At 46.0% G+C, this 17,016-nt stretch overlaps 2 pseudogenes; both read left to right on the forward strand.

The window, feature by feature from the left end:
* The first annotated feature begins 317 nt into the window (after nucleotides 1–317).
* On the forward strand, nucleotides 318–938 carry LOC123049165 (60S ribosomal protein L5, mitochondrial-like; annotated as a pseudogene).
* Nucleotides 939–1,585: 647 nt separating this feature from the next.
* LOC123049164 (cytochrome c oxidase subunit 3-like) lies at nucleotides 1,586–2,700 on the forward strand (annotated as a pseudogene).
* The last annotated feature ends 14,316 nt before the right edge of the window (nucleotides 2,701–17,016 follow it).

Genomic DNA, 17,016 nt, shown 5'->3' on the forward strand with positions numbered 1-17,016 from the left:
TGATTCCCCTCCAGGAATTACTTGAATTAATTAGCCGACCCACGGAGTGAAATATCAAACTTAACCTATAAATAACTAGTATCTCAAAAACCAAATAAAATGCTTTCTTTTAAGCTTGTTAATGGAATTCCATAGGAGTCAAGCGCTAGCAAAGAAGAATTGGAAATCATTCGCTTCCCTTGTGGACTCAAGTCAGCAGAAGAGTGAACTTCATATTAATAGGTAAATCCTACATCAAGCGTAAAGGAAGTACACTTTTTTTGATTTGGCGCTTAATAACTCGTACTTGACGTCGATTTCGGTTCGATCAACTATCCTTTTTGAAGCGGATAGTTCACAGTGCTCATTGTCAAAAAAGCGGAAAAGCCATGATGTTTCCACTCTATTTTCATTACGAAGATGTATTACGTCAGGATCTGTTGCTCAAACTGAATCACGCCAATGTTATGGAAGTTCCTGGATAGTTTGAAATAAGATTAGTACCAAAAGCTGCCTCTGATTCCAGGATCCAATTTGGAAAATTGGCTATGGAGATTTTGTGCGGTCAGAGATTCATACAGACACAAAGGGGCCCCTATTTTCAAGCAGGAAAGTCGTTTCAATCCAATCCATTCTTGGGGTCCGAAAAAGACACTGGATATATTAGTGACTTTGCACGACAAAGCGTTCTTCGAGGGCATGGAATGTACCATTTTTTGGTCAGAATCTTTACAGTAATGTCTATGTTGGATTCTCCGGTCGAAATACGGGAAAACTCCATCAAATTCTTTATGGAAATGGAGTTTTCCGAATTCTCCCCGGAACTAGAAGATCATTTCAAGATCTTCGAGCATATTCGATGGTTCAATGTGACTATTGTCACTTCGGCCAATACAAAAGATGAGACTTCACTACTGTGGAGCGGCTTTTTGCTAAAAGATGAGGGGGAAACTAAGTAAGATGCCGGAGAAGTGACGAAATATACGAGATCACAAAAGTAGATTGCTCGCGGCAAAATATGAATTGAGACGAAAGCTTTCAAATTTTGTAACCCGATCTTCCGTCTGATATGCGGGACAAACATCGTTATAAGTTGTCCAAGTTGCCAAGAAAGAGTTCAATGGCACGAGTAAGAAACCGAGGTATTTTCACGGGTCGCCCTTGTTCCGTAGTTGAGTTCTTTTGCATTTCTCGTATCATTTTTCGTGGATTAGCATCTCGAGGTTCTTTGATGGGCATAAAGAAATCGTCTTGGTAGCAACCACCAAACCAATAGAACAAAGGTTAGCTCTGCAGCTAGTCCACAAGCAAGGGTTGTAGGTCCATTACTGTCCGGCTCCCGACCGAAACTAACGGAGTCATCCCAACTCTCGGATCGGAGATGCTAACGGGACAGGAATCGAAGTGGGGGACCTCTCTACCGCACCTGTCTCCCCAGACATAGACTACGTAAAGGGTAGTACTCTTGGAAGAAGAGAAGATCACCGCGTGAACAGAATCCAAAGTAATGAATGTCACTCCCGAGGGATAGACCACTATATCATACATGAAATTTTGCATAGAATGATTGTTCATGTTCACGCCGGAGTGCTGAGGTTGTTCCCACCATTGAAGTCAGAGTCTGGGTGTGTTTTTTCTTACTAATACGGAGAGGGTTCCGAATGATAAAGACCAATCAAAAACTTCTTCGTTTCGTTGGTAGAACCCACGCCAACTCTTTTCTCTAAATAATAGAGAGATCTTTTGATAGTCTCACTTCTATCAATGCAATGAAAGAACTATCCCTTCCTATTTGTTTGTCCTAATGAGACAAAAAAGAGCCTCCTTCTTTACCACTTTAGGGGATGGGGGTGAAGGGGGGTTTACATACGACCGGGGCAAAGTGGTTTATGATTGAATCTCAGAGGCATTCTTATCATTTGGTAGATCCAAGTCCATGGCCTATTTCGGGTTCACTCGAAGCTTTGGCAACCACCGTAGGAGGTGTGATGTACATGCACCCATTTCAAGGGGGTGCAACACTTCTCAGTTTGGGCCTAATATTTCTCCTTTATACCATGTTCCTATGGTGGCGGGATGTTCTACGTGAATCCACGTTGGAAGGGCATCATACAAAAGCTGTACAATTAGGACCTCGATATGGTTCTATTCTCTTCATAGTCTCAGAGGTTATGTTCCTTTTTGCTTTTTTTGGGCTTCTTCTCATTCTTCTTTGGCACCTACGGTAGAGATCGGAGGTATTTGGCCCCCAAAAGGGATTTGGGTTTTAGATCCTTGGGAAATGCCTCTTCTTAATACCCCTATTCTCCCTTCATCCGGAGCTGCCGTAACTTGGGCTCATCATGCTATCGCGGGGAAGGAAAAACAAGCAGTTTACGCTTTAGTAGCAACCGTTTCACTGGCTCTAGTATCCACTGGCTTTCAAGAAATGGAATATTACCAAGCACCCTCCACTATTTCGGACAGTATTTATGGTTCTACCTTTTTCTTAGCAACTGGCTTTCATGGTTTTCATGTGATTATAGGTACTCTTTTCTTGATCGTATGTGGTATTCGCCAATATCTTGGTCATCTGACCAAGAAGCATCACGTTGGCTTTGAAGCAACTGCATGGTACTGGCATTTTGTAGACGTGGTTCAGTTATTCCCATTTGTCTCTATCTATTGGTGGGGAGGTATATGAAAGAAGGGAACGAATAAGTGGATTGAGGAATAAAAGCTCGGAGACAAAGAGAACTTCTCCGGGTACTCAAGATATTATGTTTGGAGAGGTGTAGATTGTAGATTCCAGCCGAGAAGACCAGGAAAAGATAAGAATAAAGAATGTCATGTATCTCAGGAGCTAGATCACTTCCCGATGAACAAGTCAGAATTCCCACACACAATGGGAGCCGTTTCAACCATTTTTGCTCTACGTTGCAAACTAGGGGGCATAAGCTACCAAACCCCTGGCTAAGAATCTATATCATACCAAGCAATCATTCCGTCTTCTTGAGAAGAAAGAACACATGAATCCTCGCTTTCAGCTCACCTACGAGTGCACCTAACAAGGTTTTCCAGACCTAATAAACATTCATTGCAAAGAAATGTTGACCTCTGATTTAGAGACGATCAAGTTTGAGAAAATAAAAGTGCAGACCGACATTATGCCTCGGAAAGCTACCACCATTCATAGCTTTATTCACTGTCTGCTCGAATAGCTTCATTTCAATGTTAGGATGACCCGCAAGGTCGTCTAAAATAGCTTCCACCTATCTAGTTTCCATGTGGCACGCCAACCACAATCACTTCATCCCTTGGCTTCTTTATCATAGCTGCCTACCTCTTCAGATCAAGGATCAAAGATACAGGAGCTCAAAGTTATTGTCGCACACTTCCGTCTAGGAGATGCATGTTAAGCTATTCCTTGGATTATAGCCTAGGAGATCGATTGGCAGGCCTTGTTCTATGAAAAGAGTATCCTTATGGTTTAGGAACCCCAACATCTATTGAAAAGTATGATGCACCCCTCGGTTTACCAACATTTCCATTCAATCTCATTTAGATTCTATTAACTAACAAGCTAGGATCCAATTCCATTTCAACCGCTGAGGTCATTAACGAACTAGAAAAGAGCTAAGGAACTATTTACGGATACCTAATCGGGTGCTGAACGAACTACTGCTTCAATATGTCATTGCAATTTCAAATGGGTTTCGATGGCACTCAAGCAGCCTCACTACTTCGATCTCAGTAACCTAATGATCTCCCCAAACCAACTCATTCTCGGAAGGAGACATGGCCAAGGGTGAACAAGATATGATGGTTGAGAATCTCTATTCCTACAAAATAACATGATTCACATGCTCAATACCCAGGACGGTGGTTCCTCCGCCTGACAAGTCTAAGAATACAACCCCTACGACATAGTTGAAACCAACTGTCTCTCAGTTCAAAGATGGACCCTCTGTTCCTTTGAAATGCCTTTGATACATCAATTCTGCACTTTTGAAAGTGAAGATCTAGGTCCAAGAGGAATGAAATGAGCATACCAGGAGTTGTCTATTCACATGTCATATGAAGAATACTTATTTTCAGAGAGTGCCTCCAGGTTCTCTAGTAGCTATATCAAACCACAACTCTGTACTAGCCAAGAGGCTTCGGTACTAACCAACACACCAGGATTCAAGGATGAAAAAAGAAAAAGGAAGATAATACCACTGCTGTAGATGCATGCCTTCTCTTAATTGAGAAGAACACATGTAAGAAAGTCTAGAAAGTTCTGAGACTGGGGTAGGTGAATCCATTGACCTTGACGTAGGGCTTTCCCCTCCACCCGATGGTGATTGACTTACTGAAGACTGGCCCTAAGCCATTAATGAATTGAGCCTGGTGAACAATTGATATAGCACTTTGCGGGGCGAAGGCTATGCTTATCACGATAGTTTACAGAAGCTCTTTCCTGACCTGGAATAGACGAATCCTAACAAGATTCTAGACATACACGGGATGAAACAACATCTACTCGAATTTCATTCACAAAGCCATCAAGGCGGCGCTCAAGAGAGGTTGTTGTCTACCTAATGCCATCCCTTCAATCAGATTGAAATGGCAGTAGCCCCGGTTTCACGGGTTTCGATACCCCAGCAATGTGCAAGAACATCCTCGAAAATGTCTGATGTCAAGAACATCCTCGAAAATGTCTGATGTGACTTCACCTGAAAGTGCATCTGGAACCGCTCCCAGTGCTGATTTAGATGCTGTAGGAATGAACAAAGATTGTGGTGCTGAAACAAACGGACAACAGGATCTGTCCTCTATTGGCGTTTGATAGCTCATTGCTACCTCGCCGGAGGAATGGGGAGATAGACTCTGACCCAGATCTCGCTATAGCCGCCAACGGATCAATTCATTAAGGGCACACCTGATACGTCTCCAACATTTCTATAATTTTTGATTGTTCCATGCTATATTATATTCTGTTTTGGATGTTTAATGGGCTTTAATATACACTTTTATATTATTTTTGGGACTAACCTATTAACCGGAGGCCCAGCCCGAATTCCTGTTTTTTTGCCTATTTCGGTGTTTCGAAGGAAACGAATATCAAACGGAGTCCAAACGGAATGAAACCTTCGGGAATGTGATTTTCGGAACAAACATGATCCAGAGGACTTGGAGTCTACGTAAAGCAATCAACGAGGAAGGCACGAGGCAGGGGGCTCGCCTACCCCCCCAGGCACGCCCTCCACCATCGTGGGGCCCATGTTGCTCCACTGACGTACTTCTTCCTCCTATATATACCCATATACCCTACAAACATCAGATACGGAGCCAAAACCCTATTTCCACCACCGCAACCTTCTGTACCCGTGAGATACCATCTTGGGGCCTTTTCCGGCGCTCCGTCGGAGGGGGCATTGATCACGGAGGGCTTCTGCATCAACAACATAGCCTCTCCGATGATGTGTGAGTAGTCTACCTCAGACCTTCGGGTCCATAGTTATTAGCTAGATGGCTTCTTCTCTCTCTTTGGATCTCAATACAAAGTTCTCCTCGATTCTCTTGGAGATCTATTCGATGTAATCTTCTTTTGCGGTGTGTTTGTCGAGATCCGATGAATTATGGGTTTATGATCAAGTTTATCTATGAACAATATTTGAATATCCTCTGAATTCTTTTATGTATGATTGGTTATCTTTGCAAGTCTCTCCGAATTATCAGTTTGGTTTGGCCTACTAGATTGATCTTTCTTGCAATGGGAGAAGTGCTTAGCTTTGGGTTCAATCTTGCGGTGTCCTTTCCCAGTGACAGCAGGGGCAGCAAGGCACGTATTGTATTGTTGCCATCGAGGATAAAAAGATGGGGTTTATATCATATTGCATGAGTTTATCCCTCTACATCATGTCATCTTACTTAAAGCATTACTCTGTTCTTATGAACTTAATACTCTAGATGCATGCTAGATAGCGGTCGATGTGTGGAGTAATAGTAGTAGATGCAGAATCGTTTCGGTCTACTTGTCACGGACATGATGCCTATATACATGATCATACCTAGATATTCTCATAACTATGCTCAATTCTATCAATTGCTCGACAGTAATTCGTTTACCCACCGTAATACTTATGGTCTTGAGAGAAGTCACTAGTGAAACCTATGGCTCCGGGTCTATTTTCCATCATATTAATCTTCCAACACTTAGCTATTTTTATTGCCGTTTATTTTACTTTGCATCTTTATCATAAAAATACCAAAATATCTTATCTTATCATATCTATCAGATCTCACTCTCGTAAGTGACCGTGAAGGGATTGACAACCCCTTTATCGCGTTGGTTGCGAGGTTCTTATTTGTTTGTGTAGGTGCATGGGACTCGAGCGTGATCTCCTACTGGATTGATACCTTGGTTCTCAAAAACTGAGGGAAATACTTACGCTACTTTACTGCATCACCCTGTCCTCTTCAAGGGAAACCAACGCAGTGCTCAAGAGGTAGCAAGAAGGATTTCTGGCGCCGTTGCCGGGGAGATTCGCGCCAAGTCAAGTCAAGATTTGACTCCCAACAACAAGCCATCTTTGGTGCCGTTGCCGAGTCTACACAAGTCAAGACATACCAAGTACCCATCAGAAACTCTTATCCCTCGCATTACATTATTTGCCATTTGCCTCTCGTTTTCCTCTCCCCCACTTCACCCTTGCCGTTTTATTCGCCCTCTCTTTTCCGTTCGCTTGTTTCTCGCTTGCTTTGTCGTTATGGCTAGTCCTTTATCTACTCCTTTATCTCTCGAGAATGAAGTTCTTAATTTTAAACAAACGGAGGGAGAAAATCTAAAAGATGTTTGGTATAGAATCTGCAATGCTCAAAATAGATCTACCCAAAAGCAATCTACTACCATTCTTCTTCGCAATTTTTATGTAGGCGTCACTCCTTGGTATAGATATATTCTTGATACCATTACCGGAGGGAATTTCTTGGGTAGCCATACTTTTGATTCTTATAATGCTATGATAGATTTGTTTGGCTCACCACCTCTTTTGGTTAATGGAACTATGTTAACTTTAGAACATGTGATGCAAAGGCTTGAAATTATTGAAAATAAAGTTGCCACTACGGAATTGATTGAGAATTTGGATAAAAAGATCCATAATCAAATTACTCAATATGGATCTAAGGTAGGAGTCACTTTGAAATTTTTTAAAGAGAAGGAACCCATAGTTAATGAAAGAATAGTTCAAGATTCTACTAGAATTGATAAGCTTGAGGGTATTATTACCAACTTGGGGTCCGCTTTTTCTTCCGTTAGAAACACTCCATATCCTTCAACAAAAATTGCCAAGCTTATGTATGTTCCTAAAAATAAGGGTGAATCTTCTAGTAAGGAAACTGCGGATCTCAAATCAATAAGTGTTCACCCCATTTCTTTTGCTATCATTAAGGAACGGTTTGATACAAATGAATTTCTTGATTTCTTGCCCAAAAGTTTGATCATCAATAAGAATAAAGAAGTTCCTAAGGGTTATAGGTGTTCTATTGAAGGATTGCCCACCAAAGAGGGCAATACATAGATCTATCCTTGCTTTTATGCCTAGCTATGGGCGTTAAACGATAGCGCTTGTTGGGAGGCAACCCAATTTTATTTTAGTTTTCTTGCTTTTTGCTTCTGTTTAGGAATAAATATTTGATCTAGCCTCTGGTTAGACTTGTTTTTATGTTTTAGTTAGTGTTTGTGCCAAGTTAAACCTATAGGATCTTCTTGGATGATAGTTATTTGATCTTGCTGAAAATTCCAGAAACTTTCTGTTCACCAAAACAATTGTTTAAAATCACCAGAACGTGATAAAATATTGATTCCAATTTCAGTAGATCAATAAACAAATTATATAGGTCTTCCTATTTTGGTATAATTTGTTGAGTTCCAGAAGTTTGCGTTAGTTACAGATTACTATAGACTGTTCTGTTTTTGACAGATTCTGTTTTTCGCGTGTTGTTTGCTTATTTTGATGAATCTATGGCTAGTAAAAGAGTTTATAAACCATAGAGAAGTTGGAATACAGTAGGTTTAACACCAATATAAATAAAGAATGAGTTCAATACAGTAACTTGAAGTGGTGTTTTGTTTTCTTTCGCTAACGGAGCTCACGAGATTTTCTGTTAAGTTTTGTGTTGTGAAGTTTTCAAGTTTTGGGTAAAAGATTTGATGGATTATGGAACAAGGAGTGGCAAGAGCCTAAGCTTGGGGATGCCCATGGCACCCCAAGATAATCTAAGGACACCAAAAAGCCAAAGCTTGGGGATGCCCCGGAAGGCATCCCCTCTTTCGTCTTCGTCCATCGGTAACTTTACTTGGAACTATATTTTTATTCACCACATGATATGTGTTTTGCGTGGAGCGTCTTGTATGATTTGAGTCTTTGCTTTTTAGTTTACCACAATCATCCTTTCTGTACACACCTTTTGAGAGAGACACACATGATTCAGAATTTATTAGAATACTCTATGTGCTTCACTTATATCTTTTGAGCTATATAGTTTTTGCTCCAGTACTTCACTTATATCTTTTAGAGCACGGTGGTGGATTTGTTTTATAGAAACTATTGTTCTCTCATGCTTCACTTATATTATTTTGACAGTCCTACAAAACAGCATGGTAATTTTCTTTAATTATGATAGGCATCCAAGATTAGTAAAAAAAATCTTATGAGTGTGTTGAATACTATGAGAAGTTTGATGCTTGATAATTGTTTTGAGATATGAAGATGGTGATATTAGAGTCATGCTAGTTGAGTAGTTGTGAATTTGAGAAATACTTGTGTTAAAGGCTGTGATTCCCGTAGCATGCACGTATGGTGAACCTTTATGTGATGAAGTCGGAGCATGATTTATTTATTGATTGTCTTCCTTATGAATGGCGGTCGGGGATGAGTGATGGTCTTTTCCTACCAATCTATCCCCCTAGGAGCATGCACGTAATACATTGCTGTGATGACTTGTAGATTTTTGCAACAAGTATATGAGTTCTTTATGACTAATGTTGAGTCTATGGATTATACGCACTTTTCATCCTTCCACCATTGCTAGCCTTTCTAATACTGCGCACTTTTCACCGGTATCATACACCCATCATATACCTTCCTCAAAACAGCCACCATACCTACCTATCATGGCATTTCCATAGCCATTCTGAGATATATTGCCATGCAACTTACCACCGTTCCGTTTACTATGACACGCTTCATCATTGTCATAATTGCTTTGCATGATCATGTAGCTGACATCATATTTGTGGCAAAGCCACTGTTCATAATTCTTTCATACATGTCACTCTTGATTCATTGCATATCCCGGTACACCGCCGGAGGCATTCACATAGAGTCATATTTTGTTCTAAGTATTGAGTTGTAATTCTTGAGTTGTAAGAAAATAAAAGTGTGATGATCATCATTATTAGAGCATTGTCCCAAGTGAGGAAAGGATGATGGAGACTATGATTCCCCCACAAGTCGGGACGAGACTCCGGACGAAAAAAAAGAGGCCATAAAAAAAAGAGAAAAGTCCCAAAGAAAAAAAATGAGAGAAAAGAGAGAAGGGACAATGCTACTATCCTTTTACCACACTTGTGCTTCAAAGTAGCACCATGACCTTCATGATAGAGAGTCTCCTATGATATCAGTTTCATATACTAGTGGGAATTTTTCATTATAGAACTTGGCTTGTATATTCCAATGATGGGCTTCCTCGAAATGCCCTAGGTCTTCGTGAGCAAGCGAGTTGGATGCACACCCACTTAGTTTCTTTTGTTGAGCTTTCATATACTTATAGCTCTAGTGCATCCGTTGCATGGCAATCCCTACTCACTCACATTGATATCTATTGATGGGCATCTCCATAGCCCGTTGATACGCCTAGTTGATGTGAGACTATCTTCTCCCTTTTTGTCTTCTCCACAACCATCATTCTATTCCACATATAGTGCTATGTCCATGGCTCACGCTCATGTATTGCGTGAAGATTGAAAAAGTTTGAGAACACCAAAAGTATGAAACAATTGCTTGGCTTGTCATCGGGGTTGTGCATGATTAAATACTTTGTGTGATGAAGATAGAGCATAGCCAGACTATATGATTTTGTAGGGATAACTTTCTTTGGCCATGTTATTTTGAGAAGACATAATTGCTTAGTTAGTATGCTTGAAGTATTATTATTTTTATGCCAATATTAAACTTTTATCTTGAATCTTTCGGATCTGAATATTCATACCACAAATAAGAGAATTACATTGAAAATTATGCTAAGTAGCATTCCACATCAAAAATTCTGTTTTTATCATTTACCTACTCGAGGACGAGCAGGAATTAAGCTTGGGGATGCTTGATACGTCTCCAATGTATCTATAATATTTTATTGTTCCATGCTATATTATATTCTATTTTGGATGTTTAATGGGCTTTATTATACACTTTTATATTATTTTTGGGACTAACTTATTAACCAGAGGCCCAGCCCGAATTGTTGTTTTTTTGCCTATTTCAGTGTTTCGAAGGAAAAGAATATCAAACAGAGTCCAAACGGAATGAAACCTTCGGGAACGTGATTTTTGGAACAAACGTGATCCACAGGACTTGGAGTCTACGTAAAGCGATCAACGAGGAAGGCACGAGGCAGGGGGACGCGCCTACTCCCCAGGCGCGCCCTCCACCCTCGTGGGGCCCACGTTGCTCCACCGACGTACTTCTTCCTCCTATATATACCCATATACCCTGGAAACATCAAATACGGAGCCAAAACCCTATTTCCACCGCCGCAACCTTCTGTACCCGTGAGATCCCATCTTGGGGCCTTTTCCGGCGCTCTGTCGGAGGGGGCATTAATCACGGAGGGCTTCTACATCAACACCATAGCCTCTCCGATGATGTGTGAGTAGTTTACCTCATACCTTCGGGTCCATAGTTATTAGCTAGATGGCTTCTTCTCTCTCTTTGGATCTCAATACAAAGTTCTCCTCGATTCTCTTGGAGATCTATTCGATGTAATCTTCTTTTGCGGTGTGTTTGTCGAGACCCGATGAATTGTGGGTTTATGATCAAGTTTATCTATGAACAATATTTGAATCTCCTCTGAATTCTTTTATGTATGATTGGTTATCTTTGCAAGTCTCTTTGAATTATCAGTTTGGTTTGGCCTACTAGATTGATCTTTCTTGCAATGGGAGAAGTGCTTAGCTTTGGGTTCAATCTTGCGGTGTCCTTTCCCAGTGACAGCAGGGGCAGCAAGGCATGTATTGTATTGTTGCCATCGAGGATAAAAAGATGGGGTTTATATCATATTGCATGAGTTTATCCCTCTACATCATGTCATCTTACTTAAAGCATTACTCTGTTCTTATGAACTTAATACTCTAGATGCATGGTGGATAGCGGTCGATGTGTGGAGTAATAGTAGTAGATGCAGAATCGTTTCGGTCTACTTGTCACGGACGCGATGCCTATATACATGATCATACCTAGATATTCTCATAACTATGCTCAATTCTATCAATTGCTCGACAGTAATTCATTTACCCACCGTAATACTTATGGTCTTGAGGGAAGCCACTAGTGAAACCTATGGCCCCGGGTCTATTTTCCATCATATTAATCTTCCAACACTTAGCTATTTTTATTGCCGTTTATTTTACTTTGCATCTTTATCATAAAAATACCAAAAATATTATCTTATCATATCTATCAGATCTCACTCTCGTAAGTGACCGTGAAGGGATTGACAACCCCTTTATCGCGTTGGTTGTGAGTTTCGTATTTGTTTGTGTAGGTGTGTGGGACTCGAGCATGATCTCCTACTGGATTGATACCTTGGTTCTCAAAAACTGAGGGAAATACTTACGCTACTTTACTACATCACCCTTTCCTCTTCAAGGGAAAACCAACGTAGTGCTCAAGAGGTAGCAACACCCAGGCAGGGAAGAATTCTCAATTAGTTCATTGAGTTTAGGAAATGATGCTAGTTTGGAACAGTTGGTGGAGCATGGTGAAACGCGCTCATTTGGAGTGGCTGAAACAGAAACGTACTCGAGAGCTACTCGTCTTCCTAAAAGCTCTAGCAATGCAAGACCTGTCCTAATGCAATAAATACTGGTGCTCTCGAATTCAATCAGCACAGGTACATGGCCAGGTGCTTCTCCAGCTCTTGGTACCGTCTCTTGTGCCCCACCTGTATAGCTAGGGTTAAGTAACCCATTCAGGAGAAAATAAGTGTCGGTGGGAAACGACACCTATGGGATCACAAGAATCCCTACTACGGTTGCCGGTGCGCGGGGTTGCAAGAAGAGCAGGATTAGTAATCAGCACAAGGATCGTTTACCCAGGTTCGGGCCGCGAGGATGCGTAAAACCCTAGTCCTGCTTTGGTGGATGTATTGAGTGTTCTTGAGCCTTCCAGCTAGCTACGGTGGCTGGGTTGTTCCAAAGAGCCGAATCCTTCTCCAGTATGCCATGGGCCTCCTTTTATAGTCGAAAGGGGCTACCACAGTGGCACACAGGAGGTGGAAAGGCGTATAGTGCTATGAGCTTATCGCTCGTATTACAGGACAAGACGCATTTAATGCATCGCTTAGGTGTCCCCTTGCTTTATTTGGGACGGGAACGAGGCCCGTCCCGTCCGTCGCCGCTCCTCCTTGCTTCGACACGCGCCCTGGTCAGCGATGCATGCCGCGCCATGTAGGCAGGCAGGCAGCTGAGGTGGCGCGGTGGCAAAGTCTTCACGAAGATCTGCATGCCGCCACGTAGGCGCTTGCTGAGTTGGTCTGGGAGCTGCATGTTGCCACGCAGGTGCCTGCCCAGCTGGTTGGGCTGGCAGCTGCATGCGAAGGGCGGTGGAGACTTGGCTGGTGTGGGCCTGGAAGTGGCCCTGCTGGCGCCCTTGGCGAGGCCCTTGCCGGGTGGCCCGGCAAGTGCCTTGCCGTGGCGTGCTGTTGTCCCCGGCAAGGATATTGCCGATGGTCTTGTGGCTCCCCTCGGCAAGGATCTTGTCGAGGATCATTGTCTTTTAATCCTCATCTGATCTTGAATATTCCTTGTCTTCACAAAGATCTGCATACCACCATGGAGGTGCCTCCCGAGCCCTGGCCCAACATGGTTGATGGTGTTGGAGACCGTGGGCTCAAGGGTGGTGCGCTCCGCTGGTGTTGGACGAGCTGCCCCGACAAGGGACTTGCCGGGGCCGCGGAAGCTGCCCCGGCAAGGGTCTTGCCGGGGGACCTGCTCCGTCTCTCTGCTCTTTTGTGGTCTCGGCCTTGGCTTTACTCTGGCTGTCTCGGGCTTCCGTTTTACCTTGGTTCACCTCCCCTGTTCTGCTTGGTGCGGCCGTGGGCGCAGCTCCGACTGTCCGTGCACAGGTAAAGGGGTACAAAGGTGTGCCCCTACCTGGCGCGCCAAAGATGTCGGTGGGAAACGACACCTGTGGGATCACAAGAATCCCTACTACGGTTGCCGGGGACCGGGGTTGCAAGAAGAGCAGGATTAGTAATCAGCACAAGGATCATTTACCCAGGTTCGGGCCGCGAGGATGCGTAAAACCCTAGTCCTGCTTTGGTGGATGTATTGAGTGTTCTTGAGCCTTCAAGCTAGCTACGGTGGCTGGGTTGTTCCAAAGAGCCGAATCCTTCTCCAGTATGCCATCGGCCTCCTTTTATAGTCGAAAGGGGCTGCCACAGTGGCACACAGGAGGTGGAAAGGCGTACAGTGCTACGAGCTTATCGCTCGTATTATAGGACAAGACGCATTTAATGCATCGCTTAGGTGTCCCCTTGCTTTATTGGGGACGGGAACGAGGCCCGTCCCGTCCGTCGCCGCTCCTCCTTGCTTCGACACGCGCCCTGGTCAGCGATGCATGCGGCGCCATGTAGGCAGGCAGGCAGCTGAGGTGGCGAGGTGGCAAAGTCTTCACGAAGATCTACATGCCGCCACACAGGCGCTTGCTGAGTTGGTCTGGGAGCTGCATGTTGCCACATAGGTGCCTGCCCAGCTGGTTGGGTTGGCAGCTGCATGCGAAGGGCGGTGGAGACTTGGCTGGTGCGGGCCTGGAAGTGGCCCTGCTGGCGCCCTTGGCGAGGGCCTTGCCGTGGCGTGCTGTTGTCCCCGGCAAGGATCTTGCCGGGGGTCTTGTGGCTCCCCTCGGCAAGGATCTTACCGAGGATCGTTGTCTTTTAATCCTCATATGATCTTGAATATTCCTTGTCTTCACAAAGATCTGCATGCCACCATGGAGGTGCCTCCCGAGCCCTGGCCCAACATGGTTGATGGTGTTGGAGACCGTGGGCTCAAGGTTGGTGCGCTTCGCTGGTGTTGGACGAGCCGCCTCGACAAGGGCCTTGCCGGGGCCGCGGAAGCTGCCCCGACAAGGGTCTTGCCGGGGGGACCTGCTTCGTCTCTCTGCTCTTTTGTGGTCTCGGCCTTGGCATTGCTCTGGCAGTCTCGGGCTTCAGTTTTACCTTGGTTCACCTCTCCTGTTCTGCTTGGTGCGGCCGTGGGTGCGGCTCCGACTGTCCGTGCACAGGTAAAGGGGTACAAAGGTGTGCCCCTTCTTTTGTACACCGACAGGAGCCCCCGGGCCTGGGCCACACATAAGCGCGACACGTTGTTGGGCCAGGCCCAAAATGGTGCGCGGGCAGGAGGGGCGGTTTTTACCGCTGTAATTTTCCATCTGCTGTGCTTCCCCACGGCCCACATTGAATGCGCGACGTGGAGGGGTGCACGTGACGTGGGCGGCATGCGTGGGGCGGTTCCCGCATGCATGCGTCACATCGTGGTAAAGAGGCGGCTCGCGCCTTCCCCGTAAAAAGAGGGAGGCGTGGAGGCGCGGCTCATTTACTGGATGGACTCGGGTCGCATTCTTCAAGGCGCCCACGCCCCTTGATCATGGGGTGGGGAACGGTCGCCTCACCCGTCCCTTCGATTCTGCACGTTTGCCATGCGTCCTTCATGCAAATGGCGGGCTGTGGAGGCGGGAAACTGGGTCGTCGCTGATTGGGGCAGCGGGTCGGTCCTGATTCCCTGCGCCTCCGCCGGCCGGATTGGCTGAGTGGGGCGGCCGAGCCTCGACCCCGCCCCTTTATAAAGAGGGGGAGGGAGGGCGCCATCCCACATTCTTCAATATCAATCCTCCTTCATCTTTGCTTCTTTCTTCCACCTGCTATGGCGAGAGGAGGTGCTGGGCCTTCGACGGTGGCAGCGGGGGTCGCTCCTCGTCAGCGCGTCCCTCCTTCCGACGAGCCCGTGGCGGCGGAGCCAGCCATAAGAGGAAGGGGGAGGGGGCGTGGCCGAGGTCGCCGCTGCGGTCGTGGGAGAGGGGGATGAGGTGGCGCGGCTGTCGTGCCTCTGCCAGCGGTGCCTCCCGCGATGGAGGGCCACGTCGGGGACCGGCCCCGCGAGTTCTTCATCAGCCTGCGCCGGCCACCGTGTCGTCGTCTCCGTCTCCCCACCCCCTTTGCTGAGGAGATGGAGCTCGATCCGCCCCAGACCCTGAGATTGCACATGAGGGGCTGCGGGACCGGCGATACACGGGTCGACGTCGACTTCCCTGCTCCGCATGTTATGTATCTCCGTCGTGGATGGAAGACATTTGCTCGCATCCATAGCCTGACGGTGGGCTCGTCCTCTATTTCAAGTTAATGGAGGGCGGCCTTCTCTCCATCAAGGTCTTTGGAGATCTTGGAACTCGCCTGAAGTGCTGCGTGGAGAGCTCCTCCGACGATGAAGATTCCTCCTCGAGCGAGAGCGATGAGGAGGACAGCGACAACGACGACGAGGGTAATAGGCGGGATGATGATGGGTCCGACTAGGTGTCGGACCCGCCGTCCCGGGGCGGCGTCGGCAGCAGCAGCATCTGCACCGAGCCCCTTGAACTTCTCGGGGTCGCCTCCTTGGGCGACTGGCGTAGGAGGCCCGGAGAAGGCGAATAAGGCGGGTGGCGGGCCGTCAAGTCGGAGTACGCGGGCACCGACGCCTTCGTCGCGTATTGCCGGTCCTGTCGCCTTGTCTTCCAGCTCTTCTCCCATCATCATCATCACCAGCCTCTCTCCGGGGTGGCCACCGAGATGTTCTCCTGGTGCCTTCTGCTGCTCGTGCCTCGCCTAGGCGCTTCTTTCGCCCTCCCGCTGTCCTGCTTCACCTTTTGAGGAGAGGGACAAGAAAGGGATTACGGGCACCTTATCTCTTTTTAGTTTGTAAGCTTGCGGGCACTTGTTAATTTTTTAGACTTGTAATCCCCTTGCTCATGTTTTTCATTCTGTACGAACTGTAACTGTATGGGACGTTCTTAATGAAAAAGGGTGTTTGCCGGGTTCTTTGTGCGTGAGTGAGGCCCATGCCAAGGACGAATCCTTGTTATTTTCAGGATAAACATTGTCGCTCGGCAACAGGCCTTGTCGTTCCCCTACTTCAGCCAACCATTCTCACGCTATCGGCGGAGGCAGGGGCGACGCAGAGTTAGGCCCCTTGTCCGTTTCTCTTGCCACCGCGACTATGACCAAGTTCCGACCCAGGGAATAGCTCCTGGGTACAGGAAAAGGGGAGCACGGTGGTTTTAAGAATATAAACGAGGTTTCACATGTCCCAGTTCCATACGGAAATGCATAATAGGGGAATGACAGACATCTGAATTCGCAGCCCCAGGCAACCTTGGCTTGCCGTGGTTGGGCCCTTGTATCTTCAGCCCCCGGCAATCCTGGCTTGCCGGGGCCGGAGCACCGATCCGTCCTCTTTCTCCCAAGCGGCTTAGGAGAAGTGTCCATGTGCCCTGCGAACCAAAGAGGACAGAAAAATGCACACTCGACCTCTAGGCTAGGGGTTAGTCACCGCTAAGCACTATCAACCCTATCCGAGGAAGAGACTCAACCTAGCATGCATGCTATGACTTAGGGCGCCAGTGCTTCGTTTATTTATGCTCAGGGTCTGCGCCTGGCTTTGTACAGAGGGTTACATGCCTTGCCGACAAAGCTTTTACAAAAGGTGGCTTGCCGGGGGGGCCGGCAAGCCGCGCCTTATGGGTAAAACTTGCGAAG

This window comes from Triticum aestivum, chromosome 2D (assembly GCF_018294505.1).
Source record: "Triticum aestivum cultivar Chinese Spring chromosome 2D, IWGSC CS RefSeq v2.1, whole genome shotgun sequence".
Classification (NCBI taxonomy): Eukaryota; Viridiplantae; Streptophyta; class Magnoliopsida; order Poales; family Poaceae; genus Triticum; species Triticum aestivum.